At 47.9% G+C, this 25,946-nt stretch overlaps 14 non-coding genes across 14 annotated transcripts; all 14 read right to left on the bottom strand.

The window, feature by feature from the left end:
- Nucleotides 1–452: 452 nt before the first annotated feature.
- Nucleotides 453–524, bottom strand: trnaq-uug (transfer RNA glutamine (anticodon UUG)). Its single transcript has one exon. It is a non-coding gene; the product is annotated as a tRNA-Gln (tRNA).
- Nucleotides 525–594: 70 nt separating this feature from the next.
- Nucleotides 595–667, bottom strand: trnaf-gaa (transfer RNA phenylalanine (anticodon GAA)). Its single transcript has one exon. It is a non-coding gene; the product is annotated as a tRNA-Phe (tRNA).
- A 93-nt stretch (nucleotides 668–760) lies between these two features.
- Nucleotides 761–834, bottom strand: trnai-aau (transfer RNA isoleucine (anticodon AAU)). The gene has a single exon. It is a non-coding gene; the product is annotated as a tRNA-Ile (tRNA).
- Nucleotides 835–922: 88 nt separating this feature from the next.
- Nucleotides 923–994, bottom strand: trnap-agg (transfer RNA proline (anticodon AGG)). Its single transcript has one exon. It is a non-coding gene; the product is annotated as a tRNA-Pro (tRNA).
- Nucleotides 995–3,680: 2,686 nt separating this feature from the next.
- On the bottom strand, nucleotides 3,681–3,752 carry trnaq-uug (transfer RNA glutamine (anticodon UUG)). Its single transcript has one exon. It is a non-coding gene; the product is annotated as a tRNA-Gln (tRNA).
- A 472-nt stretch (nucleotides 3,753–4,224) lies between these two features.
- Nucleotides 4,225–4,296, bottom strand: trnaq-uug (transfer RNA glutamine (anticodon UUG)). The gene has a single exon. It is a non-coding gene; the product is annotated as a tRNA-Gln (tRNA).
- A 70-nt stretch (nucleotides 4,297–4,366) lies between these two features.
- trnaf-gaa (transfer RNA phenylalanine (anticodon GAA)) lies at nucleotides 4,367–4,439 on the bottom strand. Its single transcript has one exon. It is a non-coding gene; the product is annotated as a tRNA-Phe (tRNA).
- A 93-nt stretch (nucleotides 4,440–4,532) lies between these two features.
- Nucleotides 4,533–4,606, bottom strand: trnai-aau (transfer RNA isoleucine (anticodon AAU)). The gene has a single exon. It is a non-coding gene; the product is annotated as a tRNA-Ile (tRNA).
- Nucleotides 4,607–4,694: 88 nt separating this feature from the next.
- Nucleotides 4,695–4,766, bottom strand: trnap-agg (transfer RNA proline (anticodon AGG)). The gene has a single exon. It is a non-coding gene; the product is annotated as a tRNA-Pro (tRNA).
- A 3,512-nt stretch (nucleotides 4,767–8,278) lies between these two features.
- trnaq-uug (transfer RNA glutamine (anticodon UUG)) lies at nucleotides 8,279–8,350 on the bottom strand. Its single transcript has one exon. It is a non-coding gene; the product is annotated as a tRNA-Gln (tRNA).
- A 2,782-nt stretch (nucleotides 8,351–11,132) lies between these two features.
- On the bottom strand, nucleotides 11,133–11,204 carry trnaq-uug (transfer RNA glutamine (anticodon UUG)). The gene has a single exon. It is a non-coding gene; the product is annotated as a tRNA-Gln (tRNA).
- A 2,539-nt stretch (nucleotides 11,205–13,743) lies between these two features.
- Nucleotides 13,744–13,815, bottom strand: trnaq-uug (transfer RNA glutamine (anticodon UUG)). The gene has a single exon. It is a non-coding gene; the product is annotated as a tRNA-Gln (tRNA).
- A 2,782-nt stretch (nucleotides 13,816–16,597) lies between these two features.
- On the bottom strand, nucleotides 16,598–16,669 carry trnaq-uug (transfer RNA glutamine (anticodon UUG)). Its single transcript has one exon. It is a non-coding gene; the product is annotated as a tRNA-Gln (tRNA).
- Nucleotides 16,670–18,482: 1,813 nt separating this feature from the next.
- On the bottom strand, nucleotides 18,483–18,554 carry trnaq-cug (transfer RNA glutamine (anticodon CUG)). The gene has a single exon. It is a non-coding gene; the product is annotated as a tRNA-Gln (tRNA).
- Nucleotides 18,555–25,946: the final 7,392 nt, after the last annotated feature.

Below are 25,946 nucleotides of genomic sequence, written 5' to 3'. Positions count from 1 at the left end.
TGTCTGAGAGGCAGATAGCGATGAGGCTAGGTGGAATCAGGTAGCCTAAAGGAGGCGGGCGTGGTTCCTCTGCCGAAACCCGAGATTGAATCAGAGACCTTTAGATCTTCAGTCTAACACTCTCCCAACTGAGCTATTTCGACCAGGTACTTGTGCTGTTTAGCCTGGCAAATGAAGGTCTCACCGAGATTTGAATTCGGATCACTGGATTCAGAGCCCAGAGTGCTAACCCTTACACAATGGAACCTCGGCGTGTGTCAACTTTTCCCATGAGGTGCAGAGATTTAAGTCATTCAGTCCAGAACCGCGATAGCAAGGAGCAAAATAAGCCTTTGCTTTTTAAGCCCATGTTTCCCCAATTCCGACTCGGTTTGAGAGTGCCAATTTCACCGCCACGTCAGCAGTTGCGCATCACCTCTGTTTTTCCCCTCCCTTCCGCAAAGATCCTAAAAAGGTTCCACCGAGATTTGAACTCGGATCGCTGGATTCAAAGCCCAGAGTGCTAACCATTACACCATGGAACCAACACACCCTGCTAACTGGCTGTCTGAGAGGTGGAATCAGGTAGACTAAAAGAGGGGGAGGTTGTTCCTCTGCCGAAACCCGGGATTGAACCAGGGACCTTTAGATCTTCAGTCTAACGCTCTCCCAACTGAGCTATTTCGGCCAGGTACTTGTGCGGTTTGGCCAGCATGCATGTATGGGAGACCGCCCGTCATTTTCGAGAAGAGCAGAGCGAAGGTCCCAGAGAGAAAATGATTGGCCCGTACGGGGATCGAACGCGCAGACTTGGCGTTATTAGCGCCACGCTCTAACCAACTGAGCTAACCAGCCTCTCTCTGGCACATTTTATCCCCAATTGCTCAGAAATATCCTGGTTGCCCTAATAAGGCTGAAGAGATTAAAAGCAAAGCCGAATAATGGGCTCGTCCGGGATTTGAACCCGGGACCTCTCGCACCCTAAGCGAGAATCATACCCCTAGACCAACGAGCCGAAACATACATCCTCCCTGCTGCTGTCGGGCCGAAAACATTTCAGCTTCCATGGCTTAAAGCGCAATTTTTTGATTAAATCAACAATTAAAAGGTAGCCAGTGCAAAGTTTCCAGCACAGAGGAAATGCGGCCTCTTTTTTTGTGGTCATTGGAAATCACGCTGCAGGACCTGCACACGAATAATGAGAAGCTTACTTACAGGAGCCTGGTCTGCAACACTGGACCCAGTTGATGTTGCAGGAGCAGAGGCAGCACTTGGCTGGACAGAAGGCTGTGGAGGAGACTGCAGAGGAGGCTGAGCAGGGCGCAGAGGAGGAGACTGCAGAGGAGGCTGGGCAGGGCGCAGAGGAGGAGACTGCAGAGGAGGCTGGGCAGGGCGCAGAGGAGGAGACTGCAGAGGAGGCTGGGCAGGGTGCAGAGGAGGAGACTGCAGAGGAGGCTGGGCAGGGCGCTGCAGTCCTGTGGGTGGCTGTAGTGAGGATGGTCCTGGTGCAGAGGGACAGGGGTTGAAAGCCTTGCTGGAAAGATGGGAGTTGCTCTTTCCAGTGGACAGGAAGCTCTGCAGGCGACTGGGACACCTGGCCAGGGGTCCACAATGCTGGAGGAGCAGGATAAGGGGCAGGAGCAGGGGCAGTAGCACGAGCCGGGGCAGGAGCAGGGCCTCTCGAGCCTGCAGTGGCTGGAGAAAAAAGAAAAAACTTACCCACTTACAGGGTTTGGCTGGAGACAAAATCTTTTGTGTGTCTCTTTTTAGTGGCAGTAGGTGGAGGAGGAACAGACATAGTGGCAGTGGGCACAGCAGAAGTGAGGACAGATGCAGTGGGCACAGTGGTGGTGGGCACGTGGGCTAGAGCCTGCCTCTTCAGCACGTATGCTTTGAAAAGGGCCATATTGGTGTTAGGCCTGGCCTTTCCCTTCTTCAGGTAGGTGATGAGAGCCTGGGCCTCCTTGCTTGGGTCCTCATACACCTCCTTCATTTACCTACCCTTAAAATCCCCAAACTCCACCATCAGACATCCAGAGTCTCCTGTCCTCTGGGCCTCCTGCAGCATGGCCTGTTTTTTTCTGATACACCTCTACAGCCTCGTCTACCTCCCTGATCTGCGAGGTGTATCTGAGGAACAGGTGTTTGTTGTCCGACAGCGGGTTGTCCCTCTCCTCCTCCACCAAAATGCTGCTGACCAGATAGCAGGCATACCCCAGTGAGTTCTCCAGCAGCCACAGGAACCTCTGACCCTGGTGTTTCCCAAACTGGATCTTGCAGTGAGCCAGAACCAGGAACTGGTCTCCAGGATTCCCTCCATTCTGCCTCAAAAAGGCAGTGGCCTCAGCCAGGACCTCCTCCTTACACCTGGCCCTCCCTGCCAACACGATCTTCCTCCTATTGGCCTCCTCAGTTGGCCCCATAAGGAGTCAACCCTCAGAGGTTCTTCGTAAAACCGGGTATGCATACATAATCTGAAAGGACACAGGCATAAACAGAACGTTACATAGCTGTCATATTCCAACTGAAAGTATTTTACTACATCATTTGTTTTTTATGTAATTAATTATTATAATATTATAATAATTAATGAATATTATTATTATTATTATGAGCATAAGCATTATTGTTTTTTATACAACTGTGAATCACTTTGAATTGCCTTGTGTACAAATTGTAAATAGTGTGATGAACTTATTAATAAGAAAATAAATAACACTTCTTGGTACAATCTTGCTGGTATCATGCCATGCTTAAATCGTTTTGTTTTGTTTAGCTTTTGTGGCAGAGATTACTAAGAAAACCCAAATATAACATAAAGGCGTTTATGCCAATTCATAATAATATGATCATCAAACAGATCTAAAACTTAAAATGGTATATCAAATCGTTTTGGTTTTTCTTTTATAACATAGTTGAGAATCATTTGTTGAAACAAAAAAACACTTGTTTTTGCCTATTCATGTCTTTTTAAATATGTATAACATAGAATTTAAAAAGATAACATAAATATGTATACTGGTGTATAACATAGTATAGTATAACATATATGAATTAAACTTTTTTTTAAAGGTTTTAGTAAAATATCTTCTTGTGCTCAAAATAATGTAATGAATGACAAAAATGAGGATGGAGGAATCGAATGAAAGCTTTTTTATACATTGGAATACTTGATCATTCGAGCGTCACTTCATAGCGTCATCAGCAGCGCTCAAAGGATCTGCCCTCATGTTGTTGCAGTTTGTTTATTTAAGAAATTCATAATAAATAATAAATAAAGCAAGATACCCTGTTGAAATATGTGTAATGTGTGGTTTATATAAACTGCAAAGGTAAAGTATACTTTAAAACAGATTGTGACCGATGTGAAGGGCGAGGAGAATGTATACGTGCGTCACGTTTAGTCAATAAAACACTTCCGCATAGGATACAACTGTGTATCCTCGCTCATGACTCCTCTGAAAGCCTCCTCACTCCTCGAGGTGCAATTAGAGAATTGAGATGTCCTTCAAGATGGCTGAGCTCGATCGGTTTCCGGGTCATAGGATGGAGGACAGAGGAACGAGGAGACGAGGAGGGATATTGAGAAGCACCCTATGTTTCCCCAATTCCGACTCGGTTTGAGAGTGCCAATTTCACCGCCACGTCAGCAGTTGCGCATCACCTCTGTTTTTTCCCTCCCTTCCGCGAAGAACCTAAAAAGGTTCTACCGAGATTTGAACTCGGATCGCTGGATTCAAAGCCCAGAGTGCTAACCATTACACCATGGAACCAACACACCCTCCCAGCTGTCTGTCTGAGAGGCAGATAGCGATGAGGCTAGGTGGAATCAGGTAGCCTAAAGGAGGCGGGCGTGGTTCCTCTGCCGAAACCCGAGATTGAATCAGAGACCTTTAGATCTTCAGTCTAACACTCTCCCAACTGAGCTATTTCGACCAGGTACTTGTGCTGTTTAGCCTGGCAAATGAAGGTCTCACCGAGATTTGAATTCGGATCACTGGATTCAGAGCCCAGAGTGCTAACCCTTACACAATGGAACCTCGGCGTGTGTCAACTTTTCCCATGAGGTGCAGAGATTTAAGTCATTCAGTCCAGAACCGCGATAGCAAGGAGCAAAATAAGCCTTTGCTTTTTAAGCCCATGTTTCCCCAATTCCGACTCGGTTTGAGAGTGCCAATTTCACCGCCACGTCAGCAGTTGCGCATCACCTCTGTTTTTCCCCTCCCTTCCGCAAAGATCCTAAAAAGGTTCCACCGAGATTTGAACTCGGATCGCTGGATTCAAAGCCCAGAGTAATAACCATTACACCATGGAACCAACACACCCTGCTAACTGGCTGTCTGAGAGGTGGAATCAGGTAGACTAAAAGAGGGGGAGGTTGTTCCTCTGCCGAAACCCGGGATTGAACCAGGGACCTTTAGATCTTCAGTCTAACGCTCTCCCAACTGAGCTATTTCGGCCTGGTACTTGTGCGGTTTGGCCAGCATGCATGTATGGGAGACCGCCCGTCATTTTCGAGAAGAGCAGAGCGAAGGTCCCAGAGAGAAAATGATTGGCCCGTACGGGGATCGAACCCGCAGCCTTGGCGTTATTAGCGCCACGCTCTAACCAACTGAGCTAACCAGCCTCTCTCTGGCACATTTTATCCCCAATTGCTCAGAAATATCCTGGTTGCCCTAATAAGGCTGAAGAGATTATAAGCAAAGCCGAATAATGGGCTCGTCCGGGATTTGAACCCGGGACCTCTCGCACCCTAAGCGAGAATCATACCCCTAGAACAACGAGCCGAAACATACATCCTCCCTGCTGCTGTCGGGCCGAAAACATTTCAGCTTCCATGGCTTAAAGCGCAATTTTTTGATTAAATCAACAATTAAAAGGTAGCCAGTGCAAAGTTTCCAGCACAGAGGAAATGCGGCCTCTTTTTTTGTGGTCATTGGAAATCACGCTGCAGGACCTGCACACGAATAATGAGAAGCTTACTTACAGGAGCCTGGTCTGCAACACTGGACCCAGTTGATGTTGCAGGAGCAGAGGCAGCACTTGGCTGGACAGAAGGCTGTGGAGGAGACTGCAGAGGAGGCTGAGCAGGGCGCAGAGGAGGAGACTGCAGAGGAGGCTGGGCAGGGCGCAGAGGAGGAGACTGCAGAGGAGGCTGGGCAGGGCGCAGACGAGGAGACTGCAGAGGAGGCTGGGCAGGGTGCAGAGGAGGAGACTGCAGAGGAGGCTGGGCAGGGCGCTGCAGTCCTGTGGGTGGCTGTAGTGAGGATGGTCCTGGTGCAGAGGGACAGGGGTTGAAAGCCTTGCTGGAAAGGTGGGAGTTGCTCTTTCCAGTGGACAGGAAGCTCTGCAGGCGACTGGGACACCTGGCCAGGGGTCCACAATGCTGGAGGAGCAGGAGCAGGGGCAGTAGCACGAGCCGGGGCAGGAGCAGGGCCTCTCGAGCCTGCAGTGCCTGGAGAAAAAAGAAAAAACTTACCCACTTACAGGGTTTGGCTGGAGACAAAATCTTTTGTGTGTCTCTTTTTAGTGGCAGTAGGTGGAGGAGGAACAGACACAGTGGCAGTGGGCACAGCAGAAGTGAGGACAGATGCAGTGGGCACAGTGGTGGTGGGCACGTGGGCTAGAGCCTGCCTCTTCAGCACGTATGCTTTGAAAAGGGCCATATTGGTGTTAGGCCTGGCCTTTGCCTTCTTCAGGTAGGTGATGAGAGCCTGGGCCTCCTTGCTTGGGTCCTCATACACCTCCTTCATTGACCTACCCTTAAAATCCCCAAACTCCACCATCAGACATCCAGAGTGTCCTGTCCTCTGGGCCTCCTGCAGCATGGCCTGTTTTTTTTCTGATACGCCTCTACAGCCTCGCCTACCTCCCTGATCTGCGAGGTGTATCTGAGGAACAGGTGTTTGTTGTCCGACAGCGGGTTGTCCCTCTCCTCCTCCCCCAAAATGCTGCTGACCAGATAGCAGGCATACCCCAGTGAGTTCTCCAGCAGCCACAGGAACCTCTGACCCTGGTGTTTCCCAAACTGGATCTTGCAGTGAGCCAGAACCAGGAACTGGTCTCCAGGATTCCCTCCATTCTGCCTCAAAAAGGCAGTGGCCTCAGCCAGGACCTCCTCCTTACACCTGGCCCTCCCTGCCAACACGATCTTCCTCCTATTGGCCTCCTCAGTTGGCCCCATAAGGAGTCGACCCTCAGAGGTTCTTCGTAAAACCGGGTATGCATACATAATCTGAAAGGACACAGGCATAAACAGAACGTTACATAGCTGTCATATTCCAACTGAAAGTATTTTACTACATCATTTGTTTTTTATGTAATTAATTATTATAATATTATAATAATTAATGAATATTATTATTATTATTATTATGAGCATAAGCATTATTGTTTTTTATACAACTGTGAATCACTTTGAATTGCCTTGTGTACAAATTGTAAATAGTGTGATGAACTTATTAATAAGAAAATAAATAACACTTCTTGGTACAATCTTGCTGGTATCATGCCATGCTTAAATCATTTTGTTTTGTTTAGCTTTTGTGGCAGAGATTACTAAGAAACACCAAATATAACATAAAGGCGTTTATGCCAATTCATAATAATATGATCATCAAACAGATCTAAAACTTAAAATGGTATATCAAATCGTTTTGGTATATCTTTTATAACATAGTCGAGAATCATTTGTTGAAACAAAAAAACACTTGTTTTTGCCTATTCATGTCTTTTTAAATATGTATAACATAGTATTTAAAAAGATAACATAAATATGTATACTGGTGTATAACATAGTATAGTATAACATATATGAATTAAACTTTTTTTTTAAAGGTTTTAGTAAAAATCTTCTTGTGGTCAAAATAATGTAATGAATGACACAAAAAAATACTAAATTAACAACAACAAAAAAGGGTTTAAGGAGGATATAGCTCAATTAGCGGTCGGCTAATTATCTTGACAGTAGTGGCATGTTTTTTACTGTATATCATGGTAAAGTTGCAGGTTCACATGTACAGAAGAAAACGTGTGCTATTACACGCTAGCTAGCTTTATTGGCATGTTTAATTGTCTAAAAACAAGCACTGTTTATGAATAAATAATGATCGATTATACAGTCGTGAAGAATAGACTTACCTGTTGCAAAGATTGCAAAGATGACGATAATAATAGCGGTCGCCGATTGGTCAAAAGTAAGCCACAGGAGCAGAGCCAGGAGAGAAACGCGATTGGTCAAAAGTAAGCCACAGGAGAGAAAGGCGATTGGTCAAAAGTAAGCCACAGGAGAGAAACACGATTGGTCAAAAGTAAGCCACAGGAGAGAACGTGATTGGTCAAAAGTAAGCCACAGCAGAGAAACACGATTGACTCACGTGGGCTTACTTTGGCTCAATTGGTAGGAAGCAGTAGGCGCAAGCGAGAGGTAGTGGGATCGATGCCTGCATTCTCCAGTGCTGTCCATCCTTTTTATGCCCCCCTTCAAGGGGCACTACCTAGATGAGCTCTTGCGGTTCAGTGCTGCCGAAAAAGTTTTTTCGAACGAGGTACTGCACAGATTCCTGGCAAAAGCAGTTCCCACCGAGATTTGAACTCGGATCGCTAGATTCAGAGCCCAGAGTGCTAACCATTACACCATGGAACCTTGGCGTGTGTCAACTTTTCCCATGAGCAGCAGAGATTTAAGTCATTGAGTCCAGAAGCACGATAGCAAGGATTTAAGTCATTGAGTCCAGAAGCACGATAGCAAGGAGCAAATGAAGCCTTTGCTTTTTAAGCCCATGTTTCCCCAATTCCGACTCGGTTTGAGAGTGCCAATTTCACCGCCACGTCAGCAGTTGCGCATCACCTCTGTTTTTTCCCTCCCTTCCGCAAAGAACCTAAAAAGGTTCCACCGAGATTTGAACTCGGATCGCTGGATTCAAAGCGCAATTTTTTCATTAAATCTACAATTAAAAGGTAGCCAGTGCAAAGTTGCCAGCACAGAGGAAATTCGGCCTGTTTTTTTGTGGTCATTGGAAATCACGCTGCAGCACCTGCACACGTGCTAGGGATCGCGCCTCGTCTTTGTCTTTGAGAGCGATGGACACCTTCTCTCCATCATCGAGGGGAATTAGCTCAAATGGTAGAGCGCTTGCTTAGCATGCGAGAGGTAGCGGGATCGATGCCTGCATTCTCCAGTGCTGTCCATCCTTTTTACGCCCCCCTTCAAGGGGCACTACCTAGATGAGCTCTTGCGGCTCAGTGCTGCCGAAAAAGTTTTTTCGAACGAGGTAATGCACACATTCCTGGCAAAAGCAGCTCCCACCGAGATTTGAACTCGGATCGCTGGATTCAAAGCCCAGAGTGCTAACCATTACACCATGGAACCTTGGCGTGTGTCAACTTTTCCCATGAGCATCAGAGATTTAAGTCATTGAGTCCTGAAGCACGATAGCAAGGAGCAAATGAAGCCTTTGCTTTTTAAGCCCATGTTTCCCCAATTCCGACTCGGTTTGAGAGTGTTAATTGTAGATTAAATCTACAATTAAAAGGTAGCCGGTGCAAAGTTTCCAGCACAGAGGAAATGCGGCCTCTTTTTTTGTGGTCATTGGAAATCACGCTGCAGGACCTGCACACGAATAATGAGAAGCTTACTTACAGGAGCCTGGTCTGCAACACTGGACCCAGTTGATGTTGCAGGAGCAGAGGCAGCACTTGGCTGGACAGAAGGTTGTGGAGGAGACTGCAGAGGAGGCTGAGCAGGGCGCAGAGGAGGAGACTGCGAGGAGGCTGGGCAGGGCGCAGAGGAGGAGACTGCAGAGGAGGCTGGGCAGGGCGCTGCAGTCCTGTGGTTGGCTGTAGTGAGGATGGTCCTGGTGCAGAGGGACAGGGGTTGAAAGCCTTGCTGGAAAGATGGGAGTTGCTCTTTCCAGTGGACAGGAAGCTCTGCAGGAGACTGGGACACCTGGCCAGGGGTCCACAATGCTGGAGGAGCAGGATAAGGGGCAGGAGCAGGGGCAGTAGCACGAGCCGGGGCAGGAGCAGGGCCTCTCGAGCCTGCAGTGGCTGGAGAAAAAAGAAAAAACTTACCCACTTACAGGGTTTGGCTGGAGACAAAATCTTTTGTGTGTCTCTTTTTAGTGGCAGTAGGTGGAGGAGGAACAGACATAGTGGCAGTGGGCACAGCAGAAGTGAGGACAGATGCAGTGGGCACAGTGGTGGTGGGCACGTGGGCTAGAGCCTGCCTCTTCAGCACGTATGCTTTGAAAAGGGCCATATTGGTGTTAGGCCTGGCCTTTCCCTTCTTCAGGTAGGTGATGAGAGCCTGGGCCTCCTTGCTTGGGTCCTCATACACCTCCTTCATTGACCTACCCTTAAAATCCCCAAACTCCACCATCAGACATCCAGAGTCTCCTGTCCTCTGGGCCTCCTGCAGCATGGCCTGTTTTTTTCTGATACACCTCTACAGCCTCGCCTACCTCCCTGATCTGCGAGGTGTATCTGAGGAACAGGTGTTTGTTGTCCGACAGCGGGTTGTCCCTCTCCTCCTCCCCCAAAATGCTGCTGACCAGATAGCAGGCATACCCCAGTGAGTTATCCAGCAGCCACAGGAACCTCTGACCCTGGTGTTTCCCAAACTGGATCTTGCAGTGAGCCAGAACCAGGAACTGGTCTCCAGGATTCCCTCCATTCTGCCTCAAAAAGGCAGTGGCCTCAGCCAGGACCTCCTCCTTACACCTGGCCCTCCCTGCCAACACGATCTTCCTCCTATTGGCCTCCTCAGTTGGCTCCATAAGGAGTCGACCCTCAGAGGTTCTTCGTAAAACCGGGTATGCATACATAATCTGAAAGGACACAGGCATAAACAGAACGTTACATAGCTGTCATATTCCAACTGAAAGTATTTTACTACATCATTTGTTTTTTATGTAATTAATTATTATAATATTATAATAATTAATGAATATTATTATTATTATTATTATGAGCATAAGCATTATTGTTTTTTATACAACTGTGAATCACTTTGAATTGCCTTGTGTACAAATTGTAAATAGTGTGATGAACTTATTAATAAGAAAATAAATAACACTTCTTGGTACAATCTTGCTGGTATCATGCCATGCTTAAATCGTTTTGTTCTGTTTAGCTTTTGTGGCAGAGATTACTAAGAAACACCAAATATAACATAAAGGCGTTTATGCCAATTCATAATAATATGATCATCAAACAGATCTAAAACTTAAAATGGTATATCAAATCGTTTTGGTATATCTTTTATAACATAGTCGAGAATCATTTGTTGAAACAAAAAAACACTTCATGTTCATGTCCATCCTTTTTACGCCCCCCTTCAAGGGGCACTACCTAGATGAGCTCTTGCAGCTCAGTGCTGCCGAAAAAGTTTTTTCGAACGAGGTACTGCACAGATTCCTGGCAAAAGCAGTTCCCACCGAGATTTGAACTCGGATCGCTAGATTCAGAGCCCAGAGTGCTAACCATTACACCATGGAACCTTGGCGTGTGTCAACTTTTCCCATGAGCAGCAGAGATTTAAGTCATTGAGTCCAGAAGCACGATAGCAAGGATTTAAGTCATTGAGTCCAGAAGCACGATAGCAAGGAGCAAATGAAGCCTTTGCTTTTTAAGCCCATGTTTCCCCAATTCCGACTCGGTTTGAGAGTGCCAATTTCACCGCCACGTCAGCAGTTGCGCATCACCTCTGTTTTTTCCCTCCCTTCCGCAAAGAACCTAAAAAGGTTCCACCGAGATTTGAACTCGGATCGCTGGATTCAAAGCGCAATTTTTTCATTAAATCTACAATTAAAAGGTAGCCAGTGCAAAGTTGCCAGCACAGAGGAAATTCGGCCTGTTTTTTTGTGGTCATTGGAAATCACGCTACAGCACCTGCACACGTGCTAGGGATCGCGCCTCGTCTTTGTCTTTGAGAGCGATGGACACCTTCTCTCCATCATCGAGGGGAATTAGCTCAAATGGTAGAGCGCTTGCTTAGCATGCGAGAGGTAGCGGGATCGATGCCTGCATTCTCCAGTGCTGTCCATCCTTTTTACGCCCCCCTTCAAGGGGCACTAACTAGATGAGCTCTTGCGGCTCAGTGCTGCCGAAAAAGTTTTTTCGAACGAGGTACTGCACACATTCCTGGCAAAAGCAGGTCCCACCGAGATTTGAACTCGGATCGCTGGATTCAAAGCCCAGAGTGCTAACCATTACACCATGGAACCTTGGCGTGTGTCAACTTTTCCCATGAGCAGCAAATCATTGAGTCCTGAAGCACGATAGCAAGGAGCAAATGAAGCCTTTGCTTTTTAAGCCCATGTTTCCCCAATTCCGACTCGGTTTGAGAGTGTCAATTTCACTGCCATGTCACCAGTTGCGCATCACCTCTGTTTTTTCCCTCCCTTCTTGCTGCTGCCGGGCCGGAAACATTTCAGCTTCCATGGCTTAAAGCGCAATTTTTTGATTAAATCTACAATTAAAAGATAGCCGGAGCAAAGTTTCCAGCACAGAGGAAATGCGGCCTCTTTTTTGTGGTCATTGGAAATAACGCTGCAGGACCTGCACACGAATAATGAGAAGCTTACTTACAGGAGCCTGGTCTCCAACACTGGACCCAGTTGATGTTGCAGGAGCAGAGGCAGCACTTGGCTGGACAGAAGGCTGTGGAGGAGACTTTAGAGGAGGCTGAGCAGGGCGCAGAGGAGGAGACTGCAGAGGAGGCTGGGCAGGGCGCAGAGGAGGAGACTGCAGAGGAGGCTGGGCAGGGCGCAGAGGAGGAGACTGCAGAGGAGGCTGGGCAGGGCGCAGAGGAGGAGACTGCAGAGGAGGCTGGGCAGGGCGCTGCAGTCCTGTGGGTGGCTGTAGTGAGGATGGTCCTGGTGCAGAGGGACAGGGGTTGAAAGCCTTGCTGGAAAGATGGGAGTTGCTCTTTCCAGTGGACAGGAAGCTCTGCAGGCGACTGGGACACCTGGCCAGGGGTCCACAATGCTGGAGGAGCAGGATAAAAGGCAGGAGCAGGGGCAGTAGCACGAGCCGGGGCAGGAGCAGGGCCTCTCGAGCCTGCAGTGGCTGGAGAAAAAAGAAAAAACTTACCCACTTACAGGGTTTGGCTGGAGACAAAATCTTTTGTGCCAGCTGTGAAGCAAATAAATGCTTCCCCCGCTCCAACAGGGCCTACACATTGGTCGCCAGCAGTGGCCTGTTCTTAGTGGCAGTAGGTGGAGGAGGAACAGACACAGTGGCAGTGGGCACAGCAGCAGTGAGGACAGATGCAGTGGGCACAGTGGTGGTGGGCACGTGGGCTGGAGTAATGTATATAATAATGTAATGAATGACACAAAAAAATACTAAATTAACAACAACAAAAAAATGGTTTAAGGATGATATAGCTTAATTAGCGGTCGGCTAATTATCTTGACAGTAGTGGCATGTTTTTTACTGTATATCATGGTAAAGTTGCAGGTTCACATGTACAGAAGAAAACGTGTGCCATTACACGCTAGCTAGCTTTATTGGCATGTTTAATTGTCTAAAAACAAACACTGTTTATGAATGAATAATGATCGATTATACAGTCGTGAAGAATAGACTTACCTGTTGCAAAGATTGCAAAGATGACGATAATAATAGCGGTCGCCGATTGGTCAAAAGTAAGCCACAGGAGCAGAGCCAGGAGAGAAACGCGATTGGTCAAAAGTAAGCCACAGGAGAGAAAGGCGATTGGTCAAAAGTAAGCCACAGGAGAGAAACACGATTGGTCAAAAGTAAGCCACAGGAGAGAACGCGATTGGTCAAAAGTAAGCCACAGCAGAGAAACACGATTGGCTCACGTGGGCTTACTTTGGGCTTACTTTGGCTCAATCGGTAGGAAGCAGTAGGCGCAAGCGAGAGGTAGTGGGATCGATGCCTGCATTCTCCAGTGCTGTCCATCCTTTTTATGCCCCCCTTCAAGGGGCACTACCTAGATGAGCTCTTGCGGTTCAGTGCTGCCGAAAAAGTTTTTTCGAACGAGGTACTGCACAGATTCCTGGCAAAAGCAGTTCCCACCGAGATTTGAACTCGGATCGCTAGATTCAGAGCCCAGAGTGCTAACCATTACACCATGGAACCTTGGCGTGTGTCAACTTTTCCCATGAGCAGCAGAGATTTAAGTCATTGAGTCCAGAAGCACGATAGCAAGGATTTAAGTCATTGAGTCCAGAAGCACGATAGCAAGGAGCAAATGAAGCCTTTGCTTTTTAAGCCCATGTTTCCCCAATTCCGACTCGGTTTGAGAGTGCCAATTTCACCGCCACGTCAGCAGTTGCGCATCACCTCTGTTTTTTCCCTCCCTTCCGCAAAGAACCTAAAAAGGTTCCACCGAGATTTGAACTCGGATCGCTGGATTCAAAGCGCAATTTTTTCATTAAATCTACAATTAAAAGGTAGCCAGTGCAAAGTTGCCAGCACAGAGGAAATTCGGCCTGTTTTTTTGTGGTCATTGGAAATCACGCTGCAGCACCTGCACACGTGCTAGGGATCGCGCCTCGTCTTTGTCTTTGAGAGCGATGGACACCTTCTCTCCATCATCGAGGGGAATTAGCTCAAATGGTAGAGCGCTTGCTTAGCATGCGAGAGGTAGCGGGATCGATGCCTGCATTCTCCAGTGCTGTCCATCCTTTTTACGCCCCCCTTCAAGGGGCACTACCTAGATGAGCTCTTGCGGCTCAGTGCTGCCGAAAAAGTTTTTTCGAACGAGGTAATGCACACATTCCTGGCAAAAGCAGCTCCCACCGAGATTTGAACTCGGATCGCTGGATTCAAAGCCCAGAGTGCTAACCATTACACCATGGAACCTTGGCGTGTGTCAACTTTTCCCATGAGCATCAGAGATTTAAGTCATTGAGTCCTGAAGCACGATAGCAAGGAGCAAATGAAGCCTTTGCTTTTTAAGCCCATGTTTCCCCAATTCCGACTCGGTTTGAGAGTGTTAATTGTAGATTAAATCTACAATTAAAAGGTAGCCGGTGCAAAGTTTCCAGCACAGAGGAAATGCGGCCTCTTTTTTTGTGGTCATTGGAAATCACGCTGCAGGACCTGCACACGAATAATGAGAAGCTTACTTACAGGAGCCTGGTCTGCAACACTGGACCCAGTTGATGTTGCAGGAGCAGAGGCAGCACTTGGCTGGACAGAAGGTTGTGGAGGAGACTGCAGAGGAGGCTGAGCAGGGCGCAGAGGAGGAGACTGCGAGGAGGCTGGGCAGGGCGCAGAGGAGGAGACTGCAGAGGAGGCTGGGCAGGGCGCTGCAGTCCTGTGGTTGGCTGTAGTGAGGATGGTCCTGGTGCAGAGGGACAGGGGTTGAAAGCCTTGCTGGAAAGATGGGAGTTGCTCTTTCCAGTGGACAGGAAGCTCTGCAGGAGACTGGGACACCTGGCCAGGGGTCCACAATGCTGGAGGAGCAGGATAAGGGGCAGGAGCAGGGGCAGTAGCACGAGCCGGGGCAGGAGCAGGGCCTCTCGAGCCTGCAGTGGCTGGAGAAAAAAGAAAAAACTTACCCACTTACAGGGTTTGGCTGGAGACAAAATCTTTTGTGTGTCTCTTTTTAGTGGCAGTAGGTGGAGGAGGAACAGACATAGTGGCAGTGGGCACAGCAGAAGTGAGGACAGATGCAGTGGGCACAGTGGTGGTGGGCACGTGGGCTAGAGCCTGCCTCTTCAGCACGTATGCTTTGAAAAGGGCCATATTGGTGTTAGGCCTGGCCTTTCCCTTCTTCAGGTAGGTGATGAGAGCCTGGGCCTCCTTGCTTGGGTCCTCATACACCTCCTTCATTGACCTACCCTTAAAATCCCCAAACTCCACCATCAGACATCCAGAGTCTCCTGTCCTCTGGGCCTCCTGCAGCATGGCCTGTTTTTTTCTGATACACCTCTACAGCCTCGCCTACCTCCCTGATCTGCGAGGTGTATCTGAGGAACAGGTGTTTGTTGTCCGACAGCGGGTTGTCCCTCTCCTCCTCCCCCAAAATGCTGCTGACCAGATAGCAGGCATACCCCAGTGAGTTATCCAGCAGCCACAGGAACCTCTGACCCTGGTGTTTCCCAAACTGGATCTTGCAGTGAGCCAGAACCAGGAACTGGTCTCCAGGATTCCCTCCATTCTGCCTCAAAAAGGCAGTGGCCTCAGCCAGGACCTCCTCCTTACACCTGGCCCTCCCTGCCAACACGATCTTCCTCCTATTGGCCTCCTCAGTTGGCTCCATAAGGAGTCGACCCTCAGAGGTTCTTCGTAAAACCGGGTATGCATACATAATCTGAAAGGACACAGGCATAAACAGAACGTTACATAGCTGTCATATTCCAACTGAAAGTATTTTACTACATCATTTGTTTTTTATGTAATTAATTATTATAATATTATAATAATTAATGAATATTATTATTATTATTATTATGAGCATAAGCATTATTGTTTTTTATACAACTGTGAATCACTTTGAATTGCCTTGTGTACAAATTGTAAATAGTGTGATGAACTTATTAATAAGAAAATAAATAACACTTCTTGGTACAATCTTGCTGGTATCATGCCATGCTTAAATCGTTTTGTTCTGTTTAGCTTTTGTGGCAGAGATTACTAAGAAACACCAAATATAACATAAAGGCGTTTATGCCAATTCATAATAATATGATCATCAAACAGATCTAAAACTTAAAATGGTATATCAAATCGTTTTGGTATATCTTTTATAACATAGTCGAGAATCATTTGTTGAAACAAAAAAACACTTCATGTTCATGTCCATCCTTTTTACGCCCCCCTTCAAGGGGCACTACCTAGATGAGCTCTTGCAGCTCAGTGCTGCCGAAAAAGTTTTTTCGAACGAGGTACTGCACAGATTCCTGGCAAAAGCAGTTCCCACCGAGATTTGAACTCGGATCGCTAGATTCAGAGCCCAGAGTGCTAACCATTACACCATGGAACCTTGGCGTGTGTCAACTTTTCCCATGAGCAGCAGAGATTTAAGTCATTGAGTCCAGAAGCACGATAGCAAGGATTTAAGTCATTGAGTCCAGAAGCACGATAGCAAGGAGCAAATGAAGCCTTTGCTTTTTAAGCCCATGTTTCCCCAATTCCGACTCGGTTTGAGAGTGCCAATTTCACCGCCACGTCAGCAGTTGCGCATCACCTCTGTTTTTTCCCTCCCTTCCGCAAAGAACCTAAAAAGGTTCCACCGAGATTTGAACTCGGATCGCTGGATTCAAAGCGCAATTTTTTCATTAAATCTACAATTAAAAGGTAGCCAGTGCAAAGTTGCCAGCACAGAGGAAATTCGGCCTGTTTTTTTGTGGTCATTGGAAATCACGCTACAGCACCTGCACACGTGCTAGGGATCGCGCCTCGTCTTTGTCTTTGAGAGCGATGGACACCTTCTCTCCATCATCGAGGGGAATTAGCTCAAATGGTAGAGCGCTTGCTTAGCATGCGAGAGGTAGCGGGATCGATGCCTGCATTCTCCAGTGCTGTCCATCCTTTTTACGCCCCCCTTCAAGGGGCACTAACTAGATGAGCTCTTGCGGCTCAGTGCTGCCGAAAAAGTTTTTTCGAACGAGGTACTGCACACATTCCTGGCAAAAGCAGGTCCCACCGAGATTTGAACTCGGATCGCTGGATTCAAAGCCCAGAGTGCTAACCATTACACCATGGAACCTTGGCGTGTGTCAACTTTTCCCATGAGCAGCAAATCATTGAGTCCTGAAGCACGATAGCAAGGAGCAAATGAAGCCTTTGCTTTTTAAGCCCATGTTTCCCCAATTCCGACTCGGTTTGAGAGTGTCAATTTCACTGCCATGTCACCAGTTGCGCATCACCTCTGTTTTTTCCCTCCCTTCTTGCTGCTGCCGGGCCGGAAACATTTCAGCTTCCATGGCTTAAAGCGCAATTTTTTGATTAAATCTACAATTAAAAGATAGCCGGAGCAAAGTTTCCAGCACAGAGGAAATGCGGCCTCTTTTTTGTGGTCATTGGAAATAACGCTGCAGGACCTGCACACGAATAATGAGAAGCTTACTTACAGGAGCCTGGTCTCCAACACTGGACCCAGTTGATGTTGCAGGAGCAGAGGCAGCACTTGGCTGGACAGAAGGCTGTGGAGGAGACTTTAGAGGAGGCTGAGCAGGGCGCAGAGGAGGAGACTGCAGAGGAGGCTGGGCAGGGCGCAGAGGAGGAGACTGCAGAGGAGGCTGGGCAGGGCGCAGAGGAGGAGACTGCAGAGGAGGCTGGGCAGGGCGCAGAGGAGGAGACTGCAGAGGAGGCTGGGCAGGGCGCTGCAGTCCTGTGGGTGGCTGTAGTGAGGATGGTCCTGGTGCAGAGGGACAGGGGTTGAAAGCCTTGCTGGAAAGATGGGAGTTGCTCTTTCCAGTGGACAGGAAGCTCTGCAGGCGACTGGGACACCTGGCCAGGGGTCCACAATGCTGGAGGAGCAGGATAAAAGGCAGGAGCAGGGGCAGTAGCACGAGCCGGGGCAGGAGCAGGGCCTCTCGAGCCTGCAGTGGCTGGAGAAAAAAGAAAAAACTTACCCACTTACAGGGTTTGGCTGGAGACAAAATCTTTTGTGCCAGCTGTGAAGCAAATAAATGCTTCCCCCGCTCCAACAGGGCCTACACATTGGTCGCCAGCAGTGGCCTGTTCTTAGTGGCAGTAGGTGGAGGAGGAACAGACACAGTGGCAGTGGGCACAGCAGCAGTGAGGACAGATGCAGTGGGCACAGTGGTGGTGGGCACGTGGGCTGGAGTAATGTATATAATAATGTAATGAATGACACAAAAAAATACTAAATTAACAACAACAAAAAAATGGTTTAAGGATGATATAGCTTAATTAGCGGTCGGCTAATTATCTTGACAGTAGTGGCATGTTTTTTACTGTATATCATGGTAAAGTTGCAGGTTCACATGTACAGAAGAAAACGTGTGCCATTACACGCTAGCTAGCTTTATTGGCATGTTTAATTGTCTAAAAACAAACACTGTTTATGAATGAATAATGATCGATTATACAGTCGTGAAGAATAGACTTACCTGTTGCAAAGATTGCAAAGATGACGATAATAATAGCGGTCGCCGATTGGTCAAAAGTAAGCCACAGGAGCAGAGCCAGGAGAGAAACGCGATTGGTCAAAAGTAAGCCACAGGAGAGAAAGGCGATTGGTCAAAAGTAAGCCACAGGAGAGAAACACGATTGGTCAAAAGTAAGCCACAGGAGAGAACGCGATTGGTCAAAAGTAAGCCACAGCAGAGAAACACGATTGGCTCACGTGGGCTTACTTTGGGCTTACTTTGGCTCAATCGGTAGGAAGCAGTAGGCGCAAGCGAGAGGTAGTGGGATCGATGCCTGCATTCTCCAGTGCTGTCCATCCTTTTTACGCCCCCCTTCAAGGGGCACTACCTAGATGAGCTCTTGCGGCTCAGTGCTGCCGAAAAAGTTTTTTCGAACGAGGTACTGCACACATTCCTGGCAAAAGCAGGTCCCACCGAGATTTGAACTCGGATCGCTGGATTCAGAGCCCAGAGTGCTAACCATTACACCATGGAACCTTGGCGTGTGTCACCTTTTCCCATGAGCAGCAGAGATTTAAGTCATTGAGTCCAAAAGCACGATAGCAAGGAGCAAATGAAGCCTTTGCTTTTTAAGCCCATGTTTCCCCAATTCCGACTCTGTTTGAGATTGCCAATTTCACTGCCACGTCAGCAGTTGCGCATCACCTCTGCTTTTTCCCACCCTTCCGCAAAGAACCTAAAAAGGTTCTACCGAGATTGGAACTTGGATCGCTGGATTCAAAGCCCAGAGTCCTAACCATTACACCATGGAAACAACACTTCCTGATAGCTGGCTGTCTGAGAGCCAGATAGCGATGAGGCTAGGTGGAATCAGGTAGACTAAAAGAGGCGGACGTGGTTCCTCTGCCGAAACCCGGGATATAAATATCCTGGTTGCCCTAATCAGGCTGAAGAGATTACAAGCAAAGCCTAATAATGGGCTCGTCCAGGATTTGAACCCGGGACCTCTCGCACCCTAAGCGAGAATCATACCCCTATACCACTGAGCCGAAACATACATCCTCCACGCTGCTGCCGGGCCGCAAACATTTCAGCTTGCATGGCTTAAAGCGCAATTTTTTGATTAAATCTACAATTAAAAGGTAGCCAGTGCAAAGTTTCCAGCACAGAGGAAATGCGGCCTCTTTTTTTGTGGTCATTGGAAATCACGCTGCAGCAACTGCACACGAATAATGAGAAGCTTACTTACAGGAGCCTGGTCTGCAACACTGGACCCAGTTGATGTTGCAGGAGCAGAGGCAGCACTTGGCTGGATAGAAGGCTGTGGAGGAGACTGCAGAGGAGGCTGAACAGGGCGCAGAGGAGGAGACTGCAGAGGAGGCTGGGCAGGGCGCAGAGGAGGAGACTGCAGAGGAGGCTGGGCAGGGCGCAGAGGAGGAGACTGCAGAGGAGGCTGGGCAGGGCGCAGAGGAGGAGACTGCAGAGGAGGCTGGGCAGGGCGCTGCAGTCCTGTGGGTGGCTGTAGTGAGGATGGTCCTGGTGCAGAGGGACAGGGGTTAAAGGCCTTGCTGGAAAGATGGGAGTTGCTCTTTCCAGTGGACAGGAAGCTCTGCAGGCGACTGGGACAACTGGCCAGGTGTCCAAAATGCTGGAGGAGCAGGATAAGGGGCAGGAGCAGGGGCAGTAGCACGAGCCGGGGTAGGAGCAGGGCCTCTCGAGCCTGCAGTGGCTGGAGCGTAAAAAAACACAACAAAATTATCTTATTGTTTTAGACTTTCACTGCATGACTTTCTCAGCTCTGCTGGACAGCTACTGCGATTACAAGGTTTACTGCAAAGCATGTATGATTAGTAGAGAGATGACATGATGATGAAAAGATGGAAGGAAGCAGTGAAATCATCCTGTTTTTCATCCAAGCACCATTAGAAGAAATACAAGAAGAAAAAAAGATGGGATCAGCCAAGTGTGAAGCGAAGCAGACCAAACACTACAACAGCCACTTATTCCAAGGGGAGTGGGGGAAGTGTGAGATGACAAGAATGAGCTTTAGTCAGTGATTACGATAAAAAATGAAATAAAACCTTTTACATACACCTTTAAATTATCTTTTTTCCTTTGAGGATGTTCACTCAAAGAGTGAATGTAGATTGACACCTGAGAAGTGCCATTCCTCTGTGTTGTGAAATAAAATAATATGTCATTTAAAAAATACTGTTTTGTTTTATTTGTAATTGTTTGTAAAATATTGTTTAAGATTTACATACCTTGAGGAAGTTGTTCCTCAGCTTGCGAAGCTACAGTTGCCTCACTGACTCAGACGCAGGATGTACACGTGGTCCTGCAGCTGTTGAATACGTATTTTCGTTAGACATATATACTGCATAATATATACTGTAAAGATTTTAAAGCTTGCAAATCACTTACAGGGTTTGGCTGGAGACAAAATCTTTTGTGCCAGCTGTGAAGCAAATAAATGCTTCGCCCGCGCCAACAGGGCCTTCACATTGGTCGCCAGCAGTGGCCTGTTCTTAGTGGCAGTAGGTGGAGGAGGAACAGACACAGTGGCAGTGGGCACAGCAGCAGTGAGGACAGATGCAGTGGGCACAGTGGTGGTGGGCACGTGGACTGGAGCCTGCCTCTTCAGCACGTATGCTTTGAAAAGGGCCATATTGGTGTTAGGCCTGGCCTTTGCCTTCTTCAGGTAGGTGATGAGAGTTTGGGCCTCCTTGCTTGGGTCCTCATACACCTCCTTCATTGACCTAGCCTTAAAATCCCCAAACTCCACCATCAGACATCCAGAATCTCCTGTCCTCTGGGCCTCCTGCAGCATGGCCTGTTTTATCTGATACAACTCCACAGCCTCGTTACCTCCCTGATCTGCGAGGTGTATCTGAGGAACAGGTGTTTGTTGGCCGACAGCGGGTTGTCCCTCTCCTCCTCCCCCAAAATGCTGCTGACCAGATAGCAGGCATACCCCAGTGAGTTCTCCAGCAGCCACAGGAACCTCTGACCCTGGTGTTTCCCAAACTGGATCTTGCAGTGAGCCAGAACCAGGAACTGGTCTCCAGGATTCCCTCCATTCTGCCTCACAAAGGCAGTGGCCTCAGCCAGGACCTCCTCCTTACACCTGGCCCTCCCTGCCAACACGAAGGAGTCGACCCTCTGAGGTTCTTCGTAAAACCGGGTATGCATACTTAATCTGAAAGGACACAGGCATAAACAGAACGTTACATAGCTGTCATATTCCAACTGAAAGTATTTTACTACAGCATTTCTTTTTTATGTAATTAATTATTATAATATTATAATAATTAATGATTATTATTATTATGAGCATAAGCATTATTGTTTTTATACAACTGTGAATCACTTTGAATTGCCTTGTGTACAAATTGTAAATAGTGTGATTGTAATGAAGCTTCAGGAGAATGAGGATCCATTTGCAGTTTTATTATAATCGTGGTCGTACAATCAGGGTCAATCACCAGCAAACACAACAGTAGAGATAAGGCAACTCGTAATCCAGAAACAGGCATAAGATCAGGGCAGGCAGCAAACTTACATAAATCAGTCCAGTATAGAATATAGTCCAGGGCAGGCAGCAAAGAATCAAGATGAGAATAGACAGTCCAAAAGTAATCCACGGGAAGACAAAACACGGGAAGAAACGCTCAGAGATGATTACCAGGGTAAATACAAAACTTCGCAAAGAAGGAGAGTCTGAGAGCACCTTAAATAGTCCACTGATGAAGGTCAGGTGCAAGGTAATCAGTGCCAGGTATGTGGGAAATGTAGGTCAAATGGTTTAATATTCAGGAGAGGGTTCCCTCTGGTGGTGAGCAGGAGGAACAGTGGGAGTCTCGTTTGTGACAGAGCCCCCCCCCCCTGCGAGCGTCTCCTGACGCGAAGAGGCGAACAACGCCGGGGTCTTCCTCGAGGTCGAGGGGCCGGTTTTTCCGGGTGCGTCCTATGGAACTCAGTCACGAGTGTGGGGTCGAGTATGTCATCTGCATTAACCCAGGATTGCTCGTCCGGTCCGTACCCCTCCCAATCCACCAGATATTGGAGGAGCCTGCCCCGGCGTCTGGAATCGAGTAGATCTCGAACCTGATATGCCTCCTCGCCGTCCACCAAGATGGGGCCCTGGTCACTGGTCTGCTCCTCCTCCTCCGCTCTCGGACCACCAGCGGGTCTGAGAAGTGATACATGAAAAGTGGGAGAGATACGATAATTAGAGGGTAATGCCAAACGAAAGGAAACTGGTGTAATTTGTTTAACAATTTGGAAGGGACCCACATACCTGGGACCGAGTTTCTTGCAAGGAAGTCTGAGGCGTAGGTCTCGAGTGGATAGCCAGACCCATTGACCTGGAGTATACTCGGGATTGGGGCGACGGTGACGATTGGCCTGCAACTTCTGTCTCCTGACAGCATGTAGCAAGTGGGTGTGAGCCTGATTCCAGATGTCTTCGCTTCTCTGGAGCCAATCGTTGACAGAGGGTACTTCGGTAGGTTCCCCTGACCATGGAAATAGGGGAGGTTGGAAGCCCATTACACATTGGAATGGAGTTAGTCCAGTGGAGGGTTTCTGGAGTGAGTTCTGTGCATACTCAGCCCACATGAGGAATCGGCTCCAATCTGCTTGGTTCTGATGACAATAGGATCTGAGGAACCGGGTGATCTCCTGATTGAGACGTTCTGTTTGACCATTCGATTGTGGGTGATATCCTGAAGTGAGGCTAATGTTGATGTTGAGTTGTTGGAAGAATGCGGACCATACTCTGGATGTGAATTGGGGCCCTCGGTCCGACACGATGTCCTCAGGAAGGCCATAAAAGCGAAACACAAAGTTGCACAGGAGTTCGGCAGTCTCAAATGCTGTAGGCAGCTTGGGAAGTGGAATTAAACGGCAGGCCTTGGAGAAGCGATCTATGACAGTGAGTATTGTGGTATTCCCATTGGACTTGGGGAGATCGGTAATAAAGTCTATGGCAAGATGGGACCATGGTCGGTGGGGAACTGGCAATGGTTGCAGTAGGCCAGATAGTAACTGTCTGAGATGTTTGCTTGTGTTACAGGTGATGCATTCATTAATGAATTTTATTGTGTCTGCACGCAAGGTTGGCCACCAAAAGCTGTTCTGAAGCAGGTGAACAGTGGCCGTAATTCCAGGGTGACCGGAGCTGAGTAAGGAGTGAACTTGCTGTAGTACTTTCTGACAGAGATCCTGAGGTACAAAAGTTTTGTCAGGGGGGCATTCGGGAGGAGGGGTCTCTTGTGAATTGGCTTGAGTGAGCTCTGTCATGATGTCCCACTGAATTGGGGCCACGATTAATGACTCTGGAAGAAGGGTTTCTTTGGATTTAATGGAAGTTAAACAGTCGTGTTGGCGTGATAAAGCGTCTGCTTTGGTGTTCTTTGAACCGGGACGATAGGTAACAGTGAAGTCAAATCGTGTAAAGAAGAGGGCCCACCTCGCTTGTCTGGGATTCAGTCTTTTGGCAGATCGTAAGTATTCCAAATTCTTGTGGTCAGTTAGTATCACAAACGGATGTTTAGACCCCTCCAGCCAATGACGCCACTCCTCCATAGCTGCTTTCATGGCCAACAATTCCCGGTTTTCGACGTCGTAGTTCTGTTCGGCTGGGTTAAGTTTGCGGGAATAATAGGCGCAAGGATAGAGCTTGGATGGGGATCCGTGCCGTTGTGAAAGGATGGCTCCAATGCCCGTATTTGAAGCGTCCACCTCAACTATAAACGGGAGTTCTGGATCAGGGTGGTGGAGGATGGGGGCAGATGTGAAACGTGATTTGAGTTCTGCGAATGCCTCCTGTGCTGTGGTTGACCAGGTGAGGTGTGATGAATTTCTCTTAGTCATAGAGGTTAAGGGAGAGGCTACCGAGCTGAAATTTCTGATGAAGCGTCGGTAGAAATTAGCAAATCCCAAAAAGCGTTGTAATTCCTTTAAGGTTACTGGTAGTGGCCAGTCTAGAACGGCTTTGACCTTCTTCTCGTCCATGGCGACTCCCTCCTGACTGATGATGTAGCCCAAAAATGATGTGGTAGTCTGGTGAAATTCACACTTCTCTGCTTTGGCGTATAACTGGTGATCAATGAGTCGTTGTAATACTGTTCTTACGTGTTGCACGTGTTCCTCATAGGTGTTGGAGTAGATAAGAATGTCATCGATGTAAACAATAACCCAACGATCAAGCATGTCCCGAAAGACGTCATTGATGAATGATTGAAATACGGAAGGACTGTTGGACAGCCCGAAAGGCATAACCAAATATTCGTAGTGCCCAGTGCTGGTAGAAAAAGCTGTCTTCCATTGATTACCTTCCCGGATGCGAATGAGATTGTAGGCGCTGCGGAGGTCTAGTTTGGAAAAATACTTGTGTGTGTGAGTGACGTAGATGCTCTGATGAACCCCTTTGAAGGTTCCTCCTCTATGTAGTACTTCATGGTTTCTGATTCGGGTTGTGATAGGGGGAAAATTCGACCCTTAGGTGGTGTTGTCCCTGGTAATAGTTCGATGGAACAGTCGTTTGAGCGGTGAGGAGGAAGTTCCATAGCCTTGGTCTTGCTAAAAGGCTCGACGAGGTCGGAATATACAATGGGAAGAGTGGGGAAAAGTACAGGTTCGTCCTTTAGCGTAACAGTCTGAATGGAGAGTGAAGGGCTGCCAGTTAAACAGTTGGAGTGACATGACGGGTCCCATTTGATGATCCGACCTTCCTTCCATGAAATGAGGGGATTATGTTGACGTAGCCAGGGGAGTCCAATAATTACCGGGTTATGAGGTGATGTGATGATGTAGAAACGAATTACCTCAGTATGAAGGGACCCAGTCTGTAGTTGAAGGTCCACGGTGGTGTGCAGAACCCTTCCATCACCGAGAGGCCGTCCATCTAGTGCTTCCACTACCAATTGAGAATTGCAAGAGATTAGTGGGAGTTGTAGTTGTTGAGCAAACTCATGAGACATAAAGTTCCCGGCTGCTCCTGAGTCTAATAGAGCTGATGTGGATATATGATTGCCCTCTAGAGACAATACTATAGGTACTTTGATACAAGAACTGGAGTGATGTGCTTGAACACAAGGACTCACCGAAGAGGAGTTACGAAGAGGAGGTCTTGTGGGACAAGAAGCCCTCAGGTGGCCCGGTTGGCCGCAATAGAGGCAGGGATGTTGACGTATGCTGCGTTCTCGTTCTTCCGGAGTCAGATGAGTATATCCGAGCTGCATGGGTTCAGTTTGAGAAAGAGTGACTGGGTATTGTGTGCTGGTTGGTACCGTTCTGAGTGGACGACGTGAACGAATCAGATTGTCAATCTGAGTGGTTAGCTCGATGAATTGATTCAGCGATCTCCCTTCATCTCGGCAAGCCAGTTCGGAATGCAACTCCAAGCTGAGTCCCTTGCGAAAGAGCAGTTTAAGCGTGCTCTCCACCCAGTCGGTTTGTGCTGCTAGAGTACGAAATGTCAAAGCATATTCTGCTGCGGTACTACTGCCCTGGCTCAACGCGAGTAGTTGATCATCAGCTCTCATACCTCCCTCCGGGTGTTCAAATATTTCCCGGAATCGTTGAAGAAAGATGCCAAATGATGGAAAAGCAGTACCATCCTCTCTCCAAACCGCCGTCACCCACTCTAACGCCTTGCCAGAGAGGAGTGAGCATACCAAGGAAATCTTGCTGGCATCGGTGCTATACATAGCTTGTTGTTGATCAATGAATAATGAACATTGCAGTAGAAATCCCTTACTTTTAGTTGGGTTACCATCAAACTTATCAGGAAGAGCCAGACGTGGGTTAACTGTGACTGAAGGTGGTGGAGAAGCGTCCACACTCACGTTCGGTTGAGAAGGTGCTGGGTTCGTAAGTGACATTTGCAAACTCTGTAGCGTCCTGACGAGCTCCTCCGTTACT

This window comes from Siphateles boraxobius, unplaced genomic scaffold, assembly GCF_051911475.1.
Source record: "Siphateles boraxobius isolate OS27281-9 unplaced genomic scaffold, OSU_SipBor_1 116, whole genome shotgun sequence".
NCBI lineage: Eukaryota > Metazoa > Chordata > Actinopteri > Cypriniformes > Leuciscidae > Siphateles > Siphateles boraxobius.
The sequence above is the reverse complement of the archived record's forward strand: the minus strand, read 5'-3'. Positions and strand labels throughout refer to the sequence as shown.